At 37.9% G+C, this 8,190-nt stretch overlaps 1 pseudogene across 1 annotated transcript; it reads right to left on the bottom strand.

Moving 5' to 3' along the window:
- Positions 1 to 1,389: 1,389 nt before the first annotated feature.
- On the bottom strand, positions 1,390 to 1,888 carry LOC112608350 (annotated as a pseudogene). The gene has a single exon (XR_003115981.1). The product of XR_003115981.1 is annotated as a 60S ribosomal protein L32 pseudogene (transcript).
- Positions 1,889 to 8,190: the final 6,302 nt, after the last annotated feature.

Here is an 8,190-nt window from a genome sequence, read left to right as displayed (position 1 = left end):
ACCCTTTTTCTGCCTTAACCGTAGTAAAACTTTACTGATTAAAGAATGAACATGGAAGGATGTGTTTTTGGGAAATAGCCTTTTGTTTAATACTCAGTAAGTTGGTTTCTATCTTATCTCTTCATAAAACTCCACAAAGTGACAGAATTCCTTCCTTTAATTGAGATCATTTTCAGCTCTAGTCTACCTCCAGATGGTCTGTTTTAAATTAATGGCTAAAATTTTACTACTCTTGAGAACTTGGGCAAACTAATCAACCGTTCTTAGTCTCAGCGTGCTCTTTATAAAATGAAGGAAACGTTAATACTTCCACTGCTTTGTGAGGCTTGAATGAGATGCGAGTCCCTCAGTTCATCTCAGGGCCCTGTGCTCTGTAATCATCCACTCTTAGGACTGAGCTGAAAGAACAAGCACATTCAAACAAACAATGGGGTTTACTTTTTTTTCCCAAAAAAGTATTTTTATTGTTTGGCAACCAATAAAGAGTACATAATTCTTCTATCTCTTCTTTCTCTTTTTATTTAAATAAGCAGGCAATCAAACATATAGTTTTTTTCCTGTTAAAAACATATTCATTATGTAGACAAAATTTAAGAATGTTAGAAAAACTTCAATGTAGCAATAATAAGAGTCATATAATTAGATATGCCTGTGTTTTAATGACTATTTTGATTTACATGATACCAAGGGTCTGTGTAGGAAGATAAGTTTGGCCCAAAACAATCTTAGCTGAAGCAAATGCAAAACAGGAAATTTAGACACAAGGAAATAAACACTAGTCCTAAAGTATGCTCTTTAAAATAGCTTTAACGCAGTATAGAGCTTTGCATCTATATTTGTGAACAAAATTATCCATGCAGCTGTCCAATATCTTGCCAGAATTGTAAACTTCAAATTAGGATGCAAACTAAATGTCACTCAAGAAAGTGGTCATGAGGCTGGACTCAGTCGTTGGTAGTTATTCTTGACTCATCAGCAAGGGCAGAGCTGATTTTACCATTTCGTTAACAAATCACTTCTGAACAGTTTCCTCCCAGGTGCTTAAGAATGAAGAAGTGGCCGTCAGGACTGACTGCACTGGTGATATTTTTCAAAATGTGGATCCCTGGTCATACTAAAATAAAAGATTTCCCCCCGTCAGGTTAGCAGAAATGTAAAATGGACACTGGAATTTAGATGTAGAATTTTGTATCAGAACCACGTTTGATAGCCAATTACACACATCTGGCCCACAGTTAAGAATGTGAACTAACAGCATGAAGAGCCAGACATCCTGGGTTCAAATCCCAGCTCTGCCATATAAGGCTTGGCCTTTCTGTGCCTCAGTGGTCTCATCTGCAAAATCAGGATGATATCATCCTCCAAGGGCTACTGTGAGGATTAAATTTCTTTTTTTTTTGGCAATTTTTACATTTATTTAAACAGAAAACGTGCACACGAGCTGTCTACTCATTTTCTTCACTGCGCAGCCTGGCATTGGGGTTGGTGACTCTGATGGCCAGTTGGGCAGCTCTTTCCACGATGGCTTTGCAGTTCTTGGAGGAAACATTGTGAGCAATCTCGGCACAGTAAGGTCTGTTGCACATCAGCAGCACTTCCAGCTCCTTGACGTTGTGGACCAGGAACTTCCAGAAGCCACTGGGCAGTATGTGCTTTTTTTTTTTGGTTGCTTCCATAACCAATGTTGGGCATCAAGATCTGGTCCTTGAATCTTCTACGAACCCTGTTGTCAGTGCCTCTGGGTTTCCACCAGTTATGCTTAATTTTGACATATCGGTCTGACTGGTGCCGGATGAACCTCTTGGTTCTTTTTTTGACGATCTTGGCCTTCACAAGGGGTCCGAGGGCGGCCATGATGCCAAGGAGGAGATGGCTGCCACCTCCATAGGCAGCGCCCAGGAAGAGAGGATTAAATTGTTCATATGTTTAAAGTGCTTGGAACGGAACACACACACCCTGTGATGTCATTACTATTATTATTACATTAACACTTCTCTTTTTGAAAAAGGACACTTTTTCTATTAGTTAAGACAAAACATGCCACATACTTGCAAATTACTAAAACAATTATTGAAATTAAAATTCTGTAGGAGAGTGACTTAAATTTTCTTTGTAATCAGAATGGATATGCCTCCAGCTCCATTCTTGAAGCAGGATGCATGCCAAGGTCAGAAGGAAAGTGACTTCCGCTTTCACAAACCTGTGAGAGAACGGGATCCGGGATGAGTCCCCCACTCAGGGGCTCACCTTTCCCACCGTGTCAGGCAACACATCAAGGAGGCTCAAGTTCTTTCAATTCAAGGAATACACATTTCATTGCTTGAAAGAGGACATTTTAAATGTTTCTTGAAAGGTTATACAGCATATTATGACAGACTTAGGACAACAAACAATGCTTCTGTTAACAGAGTTCTCTGGCAATGTTATTATGAGTCAACTGCTCAGTAAGAAGATGGTTAATACTGAGTGACAACTTGATTAGATTGAAGGATGCAAAGTATTGTTCCTGGGTGTGTCTGTGAGGGTGTTGCCAAAGGAAATTAACATTTGAGTCAGTGGGCTGGGAGAGGCAGACCCACTCTCAACCTGGTGGGCACCATCTAATCAGCTGCCAGCGAGGAGGCAGGAGAAGATGGAAGAGCGGACTACTGAGTCTTGCAGCCTTCATCTTTCTCCCATGCTGGATGCTTCCTGCCCTCGAACATCAGACTCCAAGTTCTTCAGCTTTTGGACTCTTGGACTTACACCAGTGGTTTTCCAGGGGCTCTCGAGCCTTTGGTCACACACTGAACGCTGCACTGTCAGCTTCCCTACTTTTGAGGTTTGGGGACTCAGACTGAACCACCACTGGCTTGCTTGCTCCTCAACTTGCAGACAGCCTATCATGGGATTTTACCTTGTGATCGTGTAAGTCAATACTCCTTAATAAATTCTCTTTCGTATATACATATATCCTATTACTTATGTTCCTCAAGAGAACCCTAATACAAGGGATTAACATCAGAATTTTGAATTCACCTAAAAGCAAGTGAGGTTCCATGAAGCAAGCACAAGAATGCCCTCCAAAATGTACCTTAAGTTAAATGGAAAGTAAAAGAAGAGATCAGAATTTTTTTTATATTACTGGAATGTTGTTTCTTATAAAAGGCATACTTTAATTCAGTAAGTAATTTGAGAGGGTCTGAAGACTAAACTACAAGTTAAAAAACATTGCCGGCTGTGTGCGGTGGCACACACCTGTAATCCCAGCACTTTGGGAGGCTGTGGCAGGTAGATCATGAGGTCAGGAGTTCCAGATCATCCTGGCTAACAAGGTGACACCCCGTCTCTACTAAAAATACAAAAAATTAGCCTGGCATAGTGGCACACGCCTGTAGTCCCAGCTAATCAGGAGACTGAGGCAAAAGAATCACTTGAACCCAGGAGATGGAGGTTGCAGTGAGCCGAGATCGCGCCACTGCACTCCAGCCTGGGTGACAGAGCGAGACTCCATCTCAAAACAAAACAAACAAACAACAAAAATAAACAAAACATTGCCAATGTTTCTATATTGTGGGAAAGTTATTTATTGAGAAACAATTTATTATTTTATTAGACCATGCAGATTATGGTGGTGTGATATTATCCCTACAGAAATACAATATAGAATAATACTATAGTTTCTTTTAAAAGAGGCTTCTACATGTTGCAAAAATCTGATTTTTAATTTAATAGGACTTTAAGTAATCAAGAACATTTTATTAAGAAACACAGCAAGGATTAGTATTGTAAAAATTATCTGTTTGTTTTATTAATCATGGAGAAAAGTTGTCACAATACTTGCCCTTTATGATATTTCAGTAAGAATTACCTGCCAGATAATATGGTGATATCTGTAGCAATAACAATCTCATTGACTTATGAGTTAAAAATTTACCTTATGCTGCAGATGGTTGGTTCTCATGCCCTGAGAAACACAAGATGCTCCATGAAAGTGCTGATGATTTTATCATCATAAAACCAGTTGTATTCACATGTCACATGCCCCGGAAGTCAAGCACGACCTACTTAAAACCTTAGCTCTGCAGTATAGAGGTCTCCTTCCTCTCTGAGCTAAGATCTTTTGGGGAAGAAGAGCTGTAAGTTTATTAGAATTTGCTCCCACAAGTTCCAGTGAGCAGAGTAGTAACTGAGAACTCAGGCTTTGTGGCCTTATAAATCTGAATCGACTAGCTGTGTATTCTTGGGAAAGTTACTTAACATCTCAGAGCCTCAATAGTCTCATTAAAAAAATGAGAATTTAAAAGTAGCATTGTCATAGGTAATGACGGCTATGTGGTGCCATCTGATTCTTGGCACAGGTCCTTCATGACATTGTAACTATTGTTTTAATTGCACCATGCATTAACAAATAAAATGTATGAATTAAATGAAGCTACCTTAACTAAAGCTGGTAATTAATGAAAAATGCTAATCATAACCAGAAAAAAAAATTATTTTCTTCTTTTAAAATCAGGATCACTGATAAAAGTTTACCCATAATACAAATCTACCCAAAATACAAATCTACCCAAAATAATGATTATCATCCACAATCTCATGTAAAAATATTTAGGCCGGCATGGTGGCTCATGCCTGTAATCCCTGCACTTTGGGAGGCCAAGGCAGGTGGATCACCTGAGGTCAGGAGTTTGAAACCAGCCTGGCCAACATGTTGCAACCCCATCTCTACTAAAAATACAATAATTAGTCAGGTGTGGTGGCGGGTGCCTGTAATCCCAGCTACTCAGGAGGCTGACACAGGAGAATCACTTGAACCCGGGAGGCGCAGGTTGCAGTGAGCGAAGACCATGCCATTGCACTTCAGTCTGGGTGACAAGAGTGAAATTCCATCTCAAAATAAGTAAATACATAAAAATATTTAAAACACAGATTTTTTTTAAAAAAGCATTTGGTAGCCTGATCAATAACTGGAGAGAGAAAAAGTAATGCTCCAAGAATAAACTATTATATTTTAATTCTCAAGTCATTTAAATTGATAATTTTATGGGTCCTTGCACATAAACAGCTGAAATGTTAAATCAATTCATTAAAGTGTGCATAAATTCACTAAATGTTCTTAATCATCATTAAGCCTTAAACAACCTGTGACATCAAAATGATTACAAAGAAACAGTCATAAATTACTTTGAGTTATCAACTGTATATTTAAATACTGGGATACTGGTAAGTTATTTGGTATTTTAGGGGATATTAAATATTCCATTTCTAATATAATTTATATTGTGTCATGCTTCCTGTAAGTTTTTAAACAGAAACTTTAAGAAAGTGATTATGCACTTAAAAAAAAATCATATCAAGCAATATAAAATCTGAACACCAGATTGGTACAAAATGTGACTATCACATAAAAGTAACCTGGCATTGAAAATGAGAAGCTGTTACCCTGTGAAATTATAATGTAAAAACACACTAGATAAAATGCAGTATCTTGAGTATAATCTGTTATGAATTCTGAAATTGTGTACAAAATGTATATTGTATGGATTTTAAGACCTCTCTCACATGTAGACTCCTGACATACCTGGCCTGTAAAAGATATACAGGCTGACAGACCTAGGAGAAAAATTGCTATGTTCTGAGCCCAATGTGCCTCTTCGGTCCATAAGTATAATTTACAAGAACAATCATGATTCTTTGATTCCAAACTGTTGCCCCAATTATGAGCCGATTGCTCATACCTGTGGCACCAGTCACTCCATCAAACCTTCATTCTGGGCTGCATACTCCTGGAAGGAACCATAAAGGAGGTTTGAGGGCAAATATCCTTTGTGTTAGGATCTGGCTCATGTCCACATCCCCCTTGCCGGTACTATATTCAGTCCATGAAGACCTACCGGATTCTAGACCTTTGTAGTAGATCTAAAACTCCAGAATGAGTTACAGAATTTTACTTTGTGGTCCTTCTGTTTCTTAGCATTTTTGTCTTAATCAGTTTAGGCTGATGTAACAAATTACCATAAAGTGGGTGGCTTAAACAAGGAATATTTATTTCTCATAGTTCTGGTGGCTGGGAAGTCCAAGATCAAGGCATCATTATATTTGAGTTCCAGTAACTACTGACTGCAGACTGCTGATTTCTTGTTTTATTCCTACATGGTGGGAAAAGAGCAAGCTAGTTCTCTGACCTCTTCTGTCAAAGTTGTAAAATTTCATATTCAGACATATAAAAGTTATAATGCTTATTTCAAATTGAGAATCAGTAGGGTGATAGGCATGTTAGCAAGAAACATAATTATCTCCATATATAAACTAATTTTAAATGTTACAGTTTATTTTTCCAGGTACTAATTCCTTGGCTCTTATAAAATGTATACTTCAGAAGATCCCTTTCCTTGTTTCTGCTTTTTATTCCAATTTTATAACTTCTCATAAAAAATGAAATAAGATAAATTTAAATGCTGTGTAATTCATCTATCTGGAAAAGAACATCATTCTTCTGACAACACTGAACATGTAGATGAGGAATCACAGTGGAAAAAAGCTATCCTAGTGGGACCAAGTATCCCAGTGGTCACAGACTTAAGGGAAGGGATTCAGGATGTTAGGGATGTAGGGGAGGAAAAACACCATTCACTTCCACCATCTTTTTGTCCACAGTCAATTTTGTCTGAGAGTAGTGATCGCTATAGAGGTGAAGAGTTAAGAAATACAGAGATTCATCTTCATTTCTGACCATTTCACCTCCAAATATGCATTAAAAGCACTAGTGTAAACTAATTTTATTACTCTTATCCTCCTGCAAGCCTGGGGGACATTGCCTGTGTCCCCCCCGCCACACTGATTTCTTCAACCAGTTTTTTATTCCATTGTTTCCACCCTGACATAACATAAAAGACAATATGGAACATACAAGTAACATTTACATCCTGGAAGGCTTTCTCTACCTCAGAGAGATGACAGATGTCTCCATGTATGAAGTTGATTCCTTCCAGAATGTTTTGAGCAGGGATACTTATGTCAAACAGAATCACATGGACTCCCCTATGATTCAGAAACAGCCTAGAAACCCAAACTATCTACCACTTCCTGTAATGACAACAATTTCTTTTTAAAAAAAATAATTTTGACTTTTAGTTTGTATGCAGGGGATATACCTGCAAGTTTTTTACACAGGTATGCGCTGTAATGCTGATGTTTAGGATATAGATTCCATCACTCAGGTAGTGAGCATATTACCTAACAGGTAGTTTTTCAACCCATCCCCCCTCCCGCCCCTTCTAGTAGTTCACAGTGTCTAGTGTTACCATATTTATATCAATGTGTACTCAGTGTTTAGCTTCCCCTTCCAAGTGAGAACAAGCTGTATTTGGTTTTCCATTCCTATATTATAATAATTTACTTAGGGTTACGGACTCCAGTTGTATCCACGATTCTGAAAAGAATATGAATTCATTCTTTCTTATGGCTGTGTAGTATTCTGTGGTGTATATGTACTACATTTTAAAAATTCAATCTACTGTTGATAAGTACCCAGGTTGATTCCATGTCTCTGCTATTGTGAATAACGCTGTTATGAACATACAAGTCTATGTGTCTTTTTGGTAGAATGATTTATTTTCCCTTGGATATATGCCCAATAATGGGATTGGTAGGTTAAATGGTAGTTCTAAGTTCTTTGAGAAATCTTCAATTGCTTTCCACAATGACTGAACCAATTCACATTCCCCTCAACAGTTTATAAGCATTCCTTTTATCCACAGCCTCACCAGCATCTGTTGTTTTTTGACCTTTTCATAATAGCCATTCTGACTGGAGTGAGATGGTATCTTACTGTGGTTCTGATTTGCATTGCTCTGATGATTAGTGATGTTGGACATTTTTTCATACATTTGTTGGCCGCTTATATGTCTTCTTTTGAGAAGTATCGGTTCATGTCCTTTGCCCATTTTTTAATGAGGTTATTTATTTGTTTGTTTTTTCTTAAGTTCCTCATAGGTTCTGGATATTAAACCTTTGTTGGATTCATAGTTTGCAGATATTTTCTCCTATTATGTAGGTTGTCTGTTTACTCTACTGACAGTTTCTTTTGATGAGCAGAAGCTTTTTAATCTAATTAGGTCCCACTTGTCAGTTTTTGGTTTTGTTGCAACTGCTTTTGGGGACTTAGCCAAAAATTCTTTGCCAAGGCTCATGTCCAGAATACTATTT

This window comes from Theropithecus gelada, chromosome 15, assembly GCF_003255815.1.
Source record: "Theropithecus gelada isolate Dixy chromosome 15, Tgel_1.0, whole genome shotgun sequence".
Classification (NCBI taxonomy): Eukaryota; Metazoa; Chordata; class Mammalia; order Primates; family Cercopithecidae; genus Theropithecus; species Theropithecus gelada.
This window is presented reverse-complemented; position numbering and strand designations above follow the sequence as displayed.